The 12897-nt window shown below is 47.9% G+C and overlaps 1 long non-coding RNA gene across 1 annotated transcript; it reads left to right on the top strand.

Moving 5' to 3' along the window:
* The first annotated feature begins 41 nt into the window (after positions 1-41).
* LOC137212712 (uncharacterized) lies at positions 42-10101 on the top strand. Its single transcript, XR_010937597.1, has 3 exons — positions 42-471; positions 2853-3050; positions 9993-10101. It is a non-coding gene; the product is annotated as an uncharacterized lncRNA (long non-coding RNA).
* The last annotated feature ends 2796 nt before the right edge of the window (positions 10102-12897 follow it).

The following is a 12897-nucleotide window of genomic DNA, read 5'->3' on the forward strand; positions in this document are numbered from 1 at the left end:
GGTGTTGCGGGGGGGCGCTGCTGGGGGCGGGGGACCGGCGAAAGTTTCTTTCTGGTCTTTTGTGGAGGGAGCTAGTGGGGGCTTCTCGCCCAAGGTGGGGAACCAGCCCTGGGAGTGAGGACTTGACCCCCGCCCCCGTAGATGGCAGGAAGGCACTTGGTAAACTCCCAGCAGCCGGGTATGGGGGTGAAGGCAGCATTCCTTCGCACCAATATTTGCTCCCGGGTCAGGCTCAGCCTGGGGTCTCCGGACGGGAGACGCTGGAAGCGGGGAAGGAAGGGAGCTGTAAAAAACCACAGCGCCTCTGCTGCCGGCGGGAAGGGGACATTCCAGGGAATGAGATGCCCCTGACAGAGGCCGAAGAGCCAGACGCCCCTAGGAGACCAGACGAAGAGCAACGTGTAGCCCCACCCCCCGACCGAGCTGTCAGGAGGTTCTGCATCTGAAAGAGAAAGACAGCTGGGGTTCCAGGTAAGGCTGGATGCCTTCCCTTTGGGCTGTGCGTGTGTGTGTTCTGCCCCAGGATTTGCCAGATGGAAACACAGCTGGAGCTATAGGTGGGAGAGAGGGATTGGGCTTTCAGCCACCTACCTCCTTTTTCCTGAAAATCCACTGGAAGTCAGCTCCTGCTAGCAGGTGGGTGTGGCTTGCCCTGTGCCGGGGATCAAATGGCTGGAACCTATAGAATCAATGATGCTAAATCCCCTTCAGGAGGAAAGGAACAGAAAGTTCCAGTGGCCAACCCAGTGCACACTCCCAGTCTGGAGCAGAGCCACATGGAGGCGCCTTGCTGAGCCAACCTGGTGTCCCCAGGGCATGCCCAGCTTAAATACTCCTTGAGAAGAAGGCAGTTTAGGGAATGTCCCTCTTGGTTTGCATCTACTCTGAAATGTTTCTCTATCCCATCTGCCCTCTCGCTAAACCAGAGCCAAACCAGGAACAGTGTCCGGATGCACATTAAATGAGTGGTTTACTGATCCTGGGAGCTCAAAGGGCAGAAGCGTCCTGAATTAGCAAAATGACAGAGGCCAGTGAACCTCATGTGTGTGTCATCCCAGGGGTCCCAAATCCCTACCTTAGGGCTGCCTAGATGGGGATGGGGTTTTCAAAACAGGGGTGCCAAAATTAACTAAGACTCTACCGTGTCAGGACCGGGGGAAGATGTCTGATTTCACTTAATGCTTTCAACCACCTTGACAGGTGTGTGTTACCCCAAGTATACACACGAGGAAATGGAGGTTCACGAGAGTAAAGTCACACAGCTCATAAATGACGGAGCTGGGACTTGAACTCAGGCATGTTTGCCTCCAAAACAGAGGCTGAAAAGCAAAGCCAAGACACTCCTTCCCAAATTTAGGAAGAGGACAAACATTTCCACCCCACGTCCCCCAACACACAAACACATACTCACAAACTCACCTTATACTACACACAGGCCAGCTCCTCCTTCCGCAGACGTGAAGCAGCCCTCCTCTTCCTCTCCACCAAGCCACATCCCTGGTGTCCATGTTTCTCACAGTGCCAGGCACTCCTCCTACAGGAAGACTTCCCTGATGCTCCTTTGCAGTCTTTGGCTCATCAGCCTTTTCAACAAGTCTGTGGATCTCTAACTCCATACCAGACACTCCGTTGGTTTTGGGGAAACAAAGAGGAATGGGACACATTTCCCACCCTTGATAACTCAGGGTTCAGTGGGGCTGGAGCCAGTGTACGTTTGCAAACTGGCCCTGTACACACAGAAGGCAGGGAGAGACCGAAGAAAGAGGCAGCCGCTCCAGGTTGGTCGGTGGCAGTTAAATAAGCAAGAGAACTTACACACGTGGTTAGTCTTGGGCGCTGTGAGCGGAGTAAATCTCTGCACCCACCACCCAATTGTAGAAGTTGGTACAGAGGCCTTAAGTGGGCTCAGGCACATATACCATCCAGATGGTCTCAGCACCACCTTACTCTCTCGAGGCCGTGTCCTTAAGCAGCTTCTAGCTTGGGGAACGCACACTCCAAAGACAGGGAAGGCGAGGAAACTCTGATTGCCCTGGTCGCGTCCTCTTGAAGACCTCCCCCAAGACTCCGCCCCTCCTCGTGACCCCTCTAGTTTGCACCGCGCCCCGCCCTCCTCTGAAACGTTCCCGGGAAAGGTCAGCCGGGGTTTCACTAACATGGAGCTCGTTAGATGGTTATCTGGCTACATTGGAGGCAGATGCCACAGCAACAATACAAGCACGTGCAAGAGCAGCACAGGTTAAGACAATAATTCCCCAAATCAGTGGCAGCTTCTCCCACCAAGAGCCGCCTGTTCAGAACCACTGATTTATAAGTCCCCTAGGCTGGGGGCCGGAACACTTAGGGCATCCACTTGTGGCCTTGTGTGATTTAGTAAAGCCAGCACAGTAGCAGACAGAAGACTCACCAGGTATGAACACACAACATTCTGCTTGGCTAATGACACAGGTGCCTCCTGACGGGGCAGTGGTGATGTCCAAGTCCATCCTATGTTGGAGGACAGCTTTTCTCATTAGAGACATGTCAGTGTTCAGTAAGGACAGCCTTTGTGGGCCTTCATTCAGGGCTTGCTGGGGGATTTAATAAGGGCCTCCGTGTGTGCTACAGTGTCCTCCAGGCTGATGGAGGGGACAAAGATGGCGGCCCAATGATGGTACCGGTGGGAAACAGAACGTGTGTCCCGGGCCTCGAGGAGAGGGAGGTGGCAGCTTTAGGAACTTGACCTGGTTGTGCGCACCATTCATCTTGGCCAGGGCAGGCAGCACTGTCAGGTGTGAGGAGATGGACTGGGGGCGGGACAGGCCAGACCAGGACCCCACCTTTTCCCCTCAAAGCTGTGTGTTTCATTCCAGGTCTAGTGTGTTTCCACAGGCTCAGCCTGCAGCAGGACAACGGGATCCCAGTGGAGACTGAGTAGCTGTTCCTCACCCAGGGGTGCAAAGCAATCCACCCATCCCGATGGGATGTCCCATTGCAAATTCCAGTAGAGGAAGCCTCTCCCAGGCGTGACGGGGTTTGGTATTCTCAGCAGCACAGCTAGCTAATCCACGGTGAGAGTCCGGGCAATGGGTTGTTTCCCACCATTTCCATATCTTTACGGGATCGAGTGCCTTGGCAGGGGTCCCCAGTGTGGTGTATGGGGCAACAGGCCCTTACCTGACCGAGGTGGTGCTACCTGTTAGTAATTTTATCTGCTGCTTTAATATCCCATTTTTCCTTTCTACTGACCCTGCTGCTTGCAGGGTATAGGGGAGAAGGACCCTCATTCACTGTTATTTCTTTTGCCCCATCTTGTACACCATGACCTTTTCAGTGTGACCCCCGTCACTATCTATTCGATGAAGGTATCCATCCACGGTACTCAGCCTCTCTAAGCTCCCCCGGTGGTGGCAGCCTGGTTTGCACAGTCACAGGGGAAAGCTTGGGTTAAGCGAGACGCTGTGTCCACACAAACCAGGGCAAATTTAGAACCCTCACTCAACAGGAGGGGGCAAATGTAATCCATTTGCCAATCTCTCGCCACTGGGTGCTCCAGTGGACAGCCCCACTCGCCGTCGGCAGTTGCCTTGAGCGTTGCTTAGAACACATAGGACAGACGTGCTGTTACTACATTTACCAGATCACTGTATTTCGAGGGCAACCCGGTGTCCTTGGCAACACACTATTCCACCGGAGCGCCACGTGTCCTCTCTTCCTATGCACCCAATGTATCTACTGAAGGGTCAGTTGCTACGGCTTGTACCCAAGCTAGGGCATCAGCTTCCTGATCACCAGGTGTCAGTGCCTCCTGAGTCGGGACATGGAAACAGTGAGGACGGCCTCAGGCTCTTGCAGGTGAACCCAAATGTCTTTTCGCCTATCCTGACCCCACAGGGGCTTATTCATGATCATCTACCCCTAGGCTTCCCTTTGTCCAAGCCTTAGAACAGCCCTTTAGAACAGCCCGACCATCAGTGCAAAGGGTTAACAGCCAGGGCTCATGAGTGATCACCGCCACATCACTTGGAGTTCAGCCCTCTGGCTGCTGTGGTTGTTCCTGTTTCCAGGCGTCTATGTACAAGGCATCAGAGGGAAGTTCTCCCACTCCCTCCCTACAGGCCACAGGAATAACGGCAGGTGCATTTGGAGAATGTACTTTCTCTACAGGGCCTAGGAGCACCTACCTTTCTAGAGACAGTGGGCTGGTGGACAGGGTACTCCCCTGCTACAAATATATGTGTCACTTAGTCACAGCTGGGGTTTGAGCCAAGACAAGTGTGTAGATGGAACATATTCTCAACCCACCCCTTGATAGGAAGGGAGGTTCTTACCAGGATGTGCTGTTCCTTTGTGAGACTCAACCCAGAGGAGCACTGTGTACCCTGCCAGGACCTGTTGTTTTGTAGGAGTATACTGGGTTTCTGCCCCCTCCCAGAGCTGGGACCAAAATCCTAGAGGTTCTCTCTCCTTCTGCTGTCTTTGCTGCAGTACCCAGTCTTACCTCTAGGAGTCCCAGACACATCTAACTCAGATGATAGCCCTGCTCCAGAGATGCCCGGAACTTTCATCTGCTTCACTAGCATTTTTGCCTTCTCAGAGGCGGCTCACTCATCTCATCCCCAGTCCCATACTTTACTAGGCGGCATAAGGGACAGGTGGGGGGAAAAGTCCTCCCAAACCCCCAAATCCCTACAAAGGCTGGTGTCTCTTTCATGTTCTTAGAGGTTGGATAGCCTTGCACCTTGTTAATCATAGCTTCTGGGACAACACATCTTACCCAACCAAACGACTCTCAAAAACCTCATGGTAGTGCCTGGCCTTGAATTTTTTTGTGGATTCACTGCCCATCCTCTCCTCACAGATGTTCCAGCAAAGTCTGCAGAGGGGCCCTGCTTCAGAGGCAAGTCTTCACATGTTAACATTCTATCGTCAACATAATGGATCCATTTTACTGATGTGGGGAAGGAAAACAAGGACAGGTCTCGGGCTACCATCCATGACATGTGGTGGGCTGTACAGTAGCCTGGGGAAGCCCTTGAAAGGTCCACTGTTGCCCCTCCCACGTGAAGGCAAATTGATCTTAGTTATCAGAAACCTGTACTTATCAGAGTGTTTCATGAATCTTCAAGATGAAACACGTTTGCAGGAACACTTTTGCAAAAGCATCAGAGTAAAACAGTAATTGTCTGTAAATGACAAAAGACTTTAAAATGGCCATGGTTAAGATTTGAGGAGAGTTTGTTATAATGCAATTGACAAGGACGTTCGTTTATTTCTGTGACATAGATTTTAAAATTATGGCTGATAATGTTATACCAGGACATATCAGGTTTTTAGGAATTTCATACAAATATACTGTAAAGAAAGTTTAGCATTTACTTATTTGACAGTGCTTCCCATGTAATTTAACGTATTTTTAAAGCCTAATTAGTTTAATATCTCTTTTATAAGGAGAACGAACACATCTTTTGAGATATTCCAGGGGCCATCTGGAAAATTCCAGAGTTAGTTCAAAGTCAATAAGAATTCATTTAGAATTTGATTTTTTTAGGAAGTTTGTCAAAAATATCAAAAGGTTTTAAAGTGCTGGGTTAAATAGGATCGTAGTTCCCTGTGAAACAATACTTAGTTATCCATTTAACCAAAGTGACAATTGAAGACAAAGGCAAATGCAGAAAGTTACATAGTTTACAAAAAAACTTAGCTGTTTTAATAGAGAAAACTCAGTTTCTTAAGTAATCAAAGATTTAATAAAGATAACATGAAGCACAGGAAATTATTTTGATAAAACACAGAATCTTTGTTTTCTAGGCAGATTATTTAAAAGGGAAAGAAAAACCTTTCACAATTCTAAATATTAATCTTCTCTTCACATTAGTCCACGAAAACTTTGTTCTTCTAGCAGATGAAAGAAAGTTAAGTTTTAGTTTTACATAAATATGCTATTGATATTAAAGCTTATTTTTCTTTAAGCCAATTAAATAGAGCTCTTTTACAAACTAATTTTGGCAATGCACTCCAGAGGTGCAAAAAAAATCACATATATATAACATTTATCCATAGACGTACATAAACACGCAGACAGACACAGAGACCCCATGGTTTTCATTCCAAACCTTTAGCCGTGGCACAACAATATAAAGCTCACCAGTTTATAAATAACAGTTGGATCCGTACGCTGTCTCTGACCGACAGAACACGTTCGGGTTTCCCTCTCAAATGACTGAAGCTTTCTACTGATATTTGTGGAGAAGACTTTTAAAGTTTGTATTTGCCCTTGACAAACAACCTTATCGAGGATGTGGACTAGATTTGGGGAAAGGGACTTTCTATAGCAGTCTGTATTCTTTTTTTGTTGGTTTGTTTGTTTGTTTTTGCAGTAGGCGGGCCTCTCACTGTTGTGGCCTCTCCCGCTGCGTAGCCTGTGCTCAGCGGCCATGGCTCAAGGGCCCAGCCGCTCCACGGCATGTGGGATCTTCCCGGTCTGGGGCACGAACCCGTGTCCCCTGCATCGGCAGGCGGACTCTCAACCACTGCGCCACCAGGGAAGCCCTATAGCAGTCTGTGTTCTTAAAAGCCTCTTCCCCCCATCGTTTTTTTTTCAGTCCCAAACAACATTTCAAATACATGATGAGATTTACAACTTCGGGACTGAGAAAGAATGCAAGTTTCCTCCTAGGAGTTTTGGGGTCCGTTTCTCTATTGTCAGAAGTCTAGGGTAATTACTATTTAAAGTTTTCCTTTGCATTAGGGGTCTGAGGACTCCGGTTCATTGTCAATCATGGTAACATCCTCCCCTTTTATCTATTTATTTTCCCAGGGATTCTACCTCTTACCTAATCAGGCTTTGTCGCAAGTGCTCAGAGTTTAATCTGCCGCAGCAGCTCGTGCCCTCCTAGCTTTGCAAAATGGCACACTAAGTCTCCATCTTATTATTCTGCTCTCCCACCTTGTCTGCAGCCCTAAAGCTAGCAGAGCACTAGATGCCTGCGTGTCCTTCTCTGACCTCAGCTCCTCCTCCAACTTTCTAACTTGAGCTTTAGCCACTAGTTGGGTGGGCATCAGAGTCCAGCCAAACTGTCCACAGTAGGGGCCAACGATCCGTTTCTCTTCTTTGTCACAGGGCACTATGTGCATTTCATCAGACAAGCACATTAAAGCAGCTGGCATTTCCTGGGTGTCCAGATTTCCCCTGTGGATACCTCTTTTCCAAGACCCATTTCTCTGCTTTCCTGGCTGGCTTGCCAATTGTTGGTTCTCAAACGGCCCCCATACATGGAGGGCAAGGAGAGACCAAGCAAAGAGTCAGCCACTCCCAATTGGTCGGTGGCAGGTGTAATAAGCAAGGGAAGGCTTATTGGGGGGCTGCAAGATGAGTAGATCTCCACTCCCACCGCCAAATCTTAATAGTTTATATAGAAGCCTTAACTGAGTTGAGTCACACCACCTCACTCTCTCAAGGTTGCACCCTTGAAATAGCGCCTAGTATGGGAATGGTGGGTGAAATGTACCTTCCAAGGACAGGGAATCTCTAATTGCCTGGGTCTAGCCGATTGAGTCAACCAGCAGTTACATCTTCTCGGTGACCTCTTACAACAGGTAGAGAGACACAAGTCCCAGTATAATACACACGGTCCCTTCTCTACAGCAAGGAGAGCAAGAGAAATGGGTTCCTTGTCTAGCAATGCCCAGCTGGAAAACAAGTTCCTCCATCCCGCCATGTTCCTTCCACCCCCAACCTTACCTGTGCTGCCTTCCACCCTCTGTCCCCACAGCTCAGATCTGCTTCTCCCCTTGAAACCTCTTCTTTTCACACAATTATATTTTCTCTCAGTTCACACCCCACACATGCTTTCTCTTGTGTGCAGAAATGGATCTCCAAGCTGTTCTAATTAACCTCTCCCCCATTAAAACATGTTCACTTGTTAAAAAAACAAAAAAAACAAACAAAAAAAACATGTTCACTTGTTAAAATCCCCACTGGTGTGTTTTGACCACTACAGACATAACACGGCTGCACAACATGGCAGAGTCGTGCAGTCACCCTGAATTTGAATCTCCAATCTACTGTGCCTCTTATTGTCCTGTAACTTTGGGGAAGTTACTAAAACTTTCTGGACTTCAGTTTCCCCACCTCCAGAATGGTGAGAATTATAATGGCTCCCTCATAGCATCTCTTGTGCAAATGAAATGAAATACAGCTTATAAAGTCTCTGATACAATTTAGACACTTAGCGATTGGCTCTTGATGATTATTCAAGGAAGGTTCTTTCCATGTGGGTGTTCCCTTCCAGGTGACTGGGGGACCATTTAGAGCCCTTGAAAGTGTCGTTTTCCCAGAACACTACATACCTGAGGGTATCACCATCCCTACCAGTAAGTCAAAGTGATAGAGATCCTTCCTGGTCAGGGTCAAACATACTCCTCATTCTGTTCTGCTGCTTCTTCATGCCCTCAAGTTCCTCTCAACGTCTTGTGACATGGCTCTTGACCAAAGTTTTCCCAAACAGCCTAGGCATTTGGGGGCAAGGTGGGAGGATCAGGGAGAATGGCCATGATGGTGCATTTCATTACCAAGCATTTGGCTCTGTACTTGACACTGTGTGGATGTTATCAGTAACAGTGAGAGAGCGGTACTCCCAAAGCCCATTTTACAGATGAGAAAGCCTAGGACGCAGAGGAGAGCTACCTTGCCCAGAGTCTCACAGCTAAAACATGGCAGAGCTGATAATCAAACCCAGGAATGTCCGAATCTAAAAGATAATGTTCCACGTCCCTAATAAAAAATGCTTCCACAAGGTCTCAATAATGCAGACCATCACGGTGCCAGCTTTGAATATGAAACATCTAAGTTATAGAATATCCTTCAAGAAGTACTGCTGCACAGTTTCCTGGCGTATATAGGAATTCAACTTGATGGCTAATAGAATGTTGCTACATGGCTCTTGTTAAACACCCTCTTTGATAGATAAGACTCCTTTGCAATTAGCAGTCTGGTTTATATACAAACATCAGATAGTCCAGGATCCTTAAAAATGCTTTTGTGTTGTTCAGTTGGTTAAGGATTTCTGTCTTCTGATTTACAATGCCTATTCACTTAGCACTCTGGGGTGTGTAGAGGTACGAGGGGATGGGGTTTAGACTGGGTGTATGTGGCCCAGACTTTCATGCTCTCCCTTAATTTTGTGTAATAATGGTCTTCTTGATGCAGGCAAAATAAGTATGACTAAACACTAAAAAAATTTTCCAGATAAATTTATTTGCAAATAAAACAATTTAACTCCCTAATAGACAATGTGCCCAGATTTTTGTTGTGGTAAATGTATTCACTTATAAGTGAATAAATGAACGCGTGGATGAATTCACTTTCTTTGGCATTGAGGCTGCTTTACCGAGATGCAAGGAGAGGGACCCTTTCCTAACCCTGGGGAACCTGGGCCCTGTCCAGAGCCCAGAGCCTGGAGCCCGAGGAAGGGGAGGGGACAAAGTGCCACCCCCCCACCCCCCCACCCCTCACCCCCACCCCCACCCCGGCCTCCAGTCTCCTGCAAATAGTGACAGGAGGAGGGTTAGGAAGCTGAGATCTACAATCAGCTTGAATGCTAATTTGCTACTTAACGTTTGCTAGATACAAGTTGCTGCCACCATCACTCCCTAACTGAAAAAAAAGAGATGCATTCCTTTCTAATATACAGATGGCATTATTAATTATTATTTCAAACTCAGAGGGGCCTCAGTATACAACTTTTTCTCCTGGCAAGCCATTCCCCTAAAGAAAGGGTAAAGATCAATTGTTATAAACCAAAGCATTTTTCTGCTGTTGGTTGGTTTATAAATGAACACCTCATACAACAACTATTCCCATTTAGTTACTTCAGTGTACACTGAGCAAACAATTTGTCATGAAGGGTATACCAGGCAGGGGCATTAAGCAAAGCTGGGCATAAGTGTAGCTTATTGAGATTTTATTTATAGTTGCTTTATTTTTTTTTTCTTCCGGGTGAAAACTACAGAAGCCAGGGCACACAGAGTGGACTTTGGGGGCTCAGCGGCCAGTTGATCTGAGTCCTGGAATGGATACAACCTGCTGTGTGGCTGTCGGAAAACCAGGTGACATCTCTGTGCTGTTTCTTCATTTGTGCTAAATCACTGCGGAGGCCTCCTCCTGCGCCATCTTCCTCTGCCGCTGCAATTTGACACAAGCCCTGACCAAATCATAAATGCCTAGTTAATGGGATAAAAATGAGTTTGAATCTGGGATTCTGGTCATTAACCCCATGTCACCATCTGCTGGAGCAGTGGGATGACAGGGCCAGGTGAATTCGAATCACCCAATGCTTGTTAAACATGCAGATTCTGCAGATTCCTGCTCTGTTCCCCCTCCCATCCCCTTCACCTCGCTGAATCAGACTCTCTAGGGGCGGGGCCTAGAAGGCTCTCTTCCCTTACAGGGTTATGGAGGGCACATTGGGAAGCCCACCCAGACCCAGCCATGTCCCAGGAGCTCTTCCTCTCTATCAGGCATGCCAAGCTGGTTTTGCCTTCGCATTTCCCTCTGCCTGGGCAGGCTTCCCCCGTGGCTGGCTTCTGCTCATAAATCACCTGATTGGAGAGGCTGTGGCTGGCCTCCTGTCTCCACTCTCCACCCCACTCACTATGCCATCACATGCTCCCTTTTCTTCTCAGCACTCATCATTTTTTTGAAATTCATCTCATCTCCTTGTGAATTATCTGTTGCTTCTACTAGGCCCTTCACTCCACCCCCATCCCCAGCGCAGAGACCCTGCCTGGCTTGTTGGAGGCTGTGCCCCAGCAGGAGGGACGAGGGAGGGGCTTGTTAATACGCGAAATCGTGAATAAATCAACACCGGATGAATTCCCTTACCTCTGATGCTGCTTCTCTGAGATGCAAGAATGGGGACCCTCTTCTGACTATAGGGAAACTGGGACCTGCCCTAAGCCTTGTTCCTGAGGAAGGTGAAGGGCAGCTCCTGCCTCCAAAACCTGTTCACTGTGTCCCCAGCACCCAGGAAAGACCTCAGTGGAGCCACAGCCCGTGCATTCAGCAGGAGTCTATGCACCCAGGGAATCTCAGCTGGGGTTATTTGACCAGAAAATCCTGACTTCAAGGGTATTGATTAAGTTCTCCTTAACTTCATGGTCTACAGATTCATGGGTCCTGGTGAAAGTTGAGGTCAGGTATGAACTACATGCTAGTTACCTACCCAACTAAGAGGTTGCTGCATCTGACTCGCCCTGACTTTGCATGGACAGCTGACCTTGACACTTCCCATACAAGCTTCTCTCCACTTTCCTAATCAGATAGGATAATGATATCATAAAGAAATAACTAAACAGTAAGTGTTTAATAACAGTTTGCCAGCGTGAAGTAAGGAAGACAAACACAAGAGGGCCCCCGATCTCTTCCTTACCCTCAATCAATTTTTGGATATAACCAAATGTTAGCTTTTAATGAGTCCTCGCCCCTTCGTACAGAATCAGTGGCTGCTTCCTCTTACTTAGTTTGCTTTCAATGAGACACACCGACCTGTAGTTCCTTAGTCACCTACAGCCTGCCCTTCCAGGTAGGCCGAGGAAAACTCCCAGACCATGCTCATTTTTATCCTGTTTAAAGACACAAAAGTCCTCTCTCATATAAATGAAGCAGGCCTGGCTCAAATCTACCCCATGGGTAGAAGCCGGTACCCAGGGCACCAAGGCCCTGATTTCTGCTTTGACTTCATGTCATTTCTCTTATCCTCAGGGTGTGGAAGTCTGCTCCACCCCACCTCTCTCCTGTCCACCCTCTGCTTTATGTTTTTCTTCTCTAGGTCTTCTTTATTTCGTGTTTTTGTCTTTGTTCACCCTCCTCTTTGAGTCTGCCTCTGCGCCTCTTTCCGCTGGGAAGGAAGTCGGAGAAAGAAACCACTGCTGTTTGTTTTTGCTCTGTCTCTCCATCCCCAGAGCCAACTGCTTCCCACATAAGGACAAAGAAATGGAAATGCCCTGAAGTCAGCAAGCCACAGACAGCCTTTCAAAAATAACTTTATTAGCACCACTCTGGCCTTAGGTGAGCCTTAGAAGACCAGCCAAAGAAGCAGAGGGCCAAAGAAGCTGGTCCTGCCCTGCTGCTGAGTGGAACTTCCTCTCCCCCTTGTGGTTACAGCTGCTTCTGATCTTCTGGAACAAGTCGTTCACGGTGGTGGTATTTTATCAAAACTTGATCTCTTTCTAATTTCACAGCCTCCTTGACCCGTCAGCCCTCTCCCCTAACCACCTACCTTCTTATATCAGTGCCCGCCCCTCCTCTACCCTGTTCCCCTCTCTATCCATCCATCTGCTCTTTTCAAAAGGGTTTCACCGTGTGGATGGGGTGCACTTCACTTGGGTACCTGTTTGCATTTGATGGCTTTTCTGTATGTCCTGCATTCATTTCCATTCCATTTATTTACTCTCTAGCTCTTTCATAAACAACATGAAATCAAAGCAATGAACTGGGAATAAGAAAGAGTCGACGGGATTGAGGAAGAAGGGAGCGACACATTTATGTTTACGTTTATCATCACGTTCATCTTTCTCTCCGCATCTGTGTGCACCCCACTACAGATTCATTACACGGGTGTTAGTGCGTCCAAGCCCGCGGTCAGCACTTGAAGGGAATAGAGGTAGAAAGAGGTAGAAAGCATAGCCCTGCTCCCATGGAACTTCTCATCTCACAGGCGAAGCACTAAGAATGTCTTATATCTGTATCACACTTGATGTGAAGCTCTCACACAGGCATTTTCCTATCTGATTTCTGTAAGCAGAAGAGGAAACTGAGGCTCAGTGAGTTGAAGGACCCTGATAACATAGTAGGAGTATCTGGGCTCAAATCCCAGTTTCCTGACTCCAGATTTCATGTCCTTCCTACTCTGCTAT

Source organism: Pseudorca crassidens, chromosome 19 (genome assembly GCF_039906515.1).
Source record: "Pseudorca crassidens isolate mPseCra1 chromosome 19, mPseCra1.hap1, whole genome shotgun sequence".
NCBI classification, from domain to species: Eukaryota; Metazoa; Chordata; class Mammalia; order Artiodactyla; family Delphinidae; genus Pseudorca; species Pseudorca crassidens.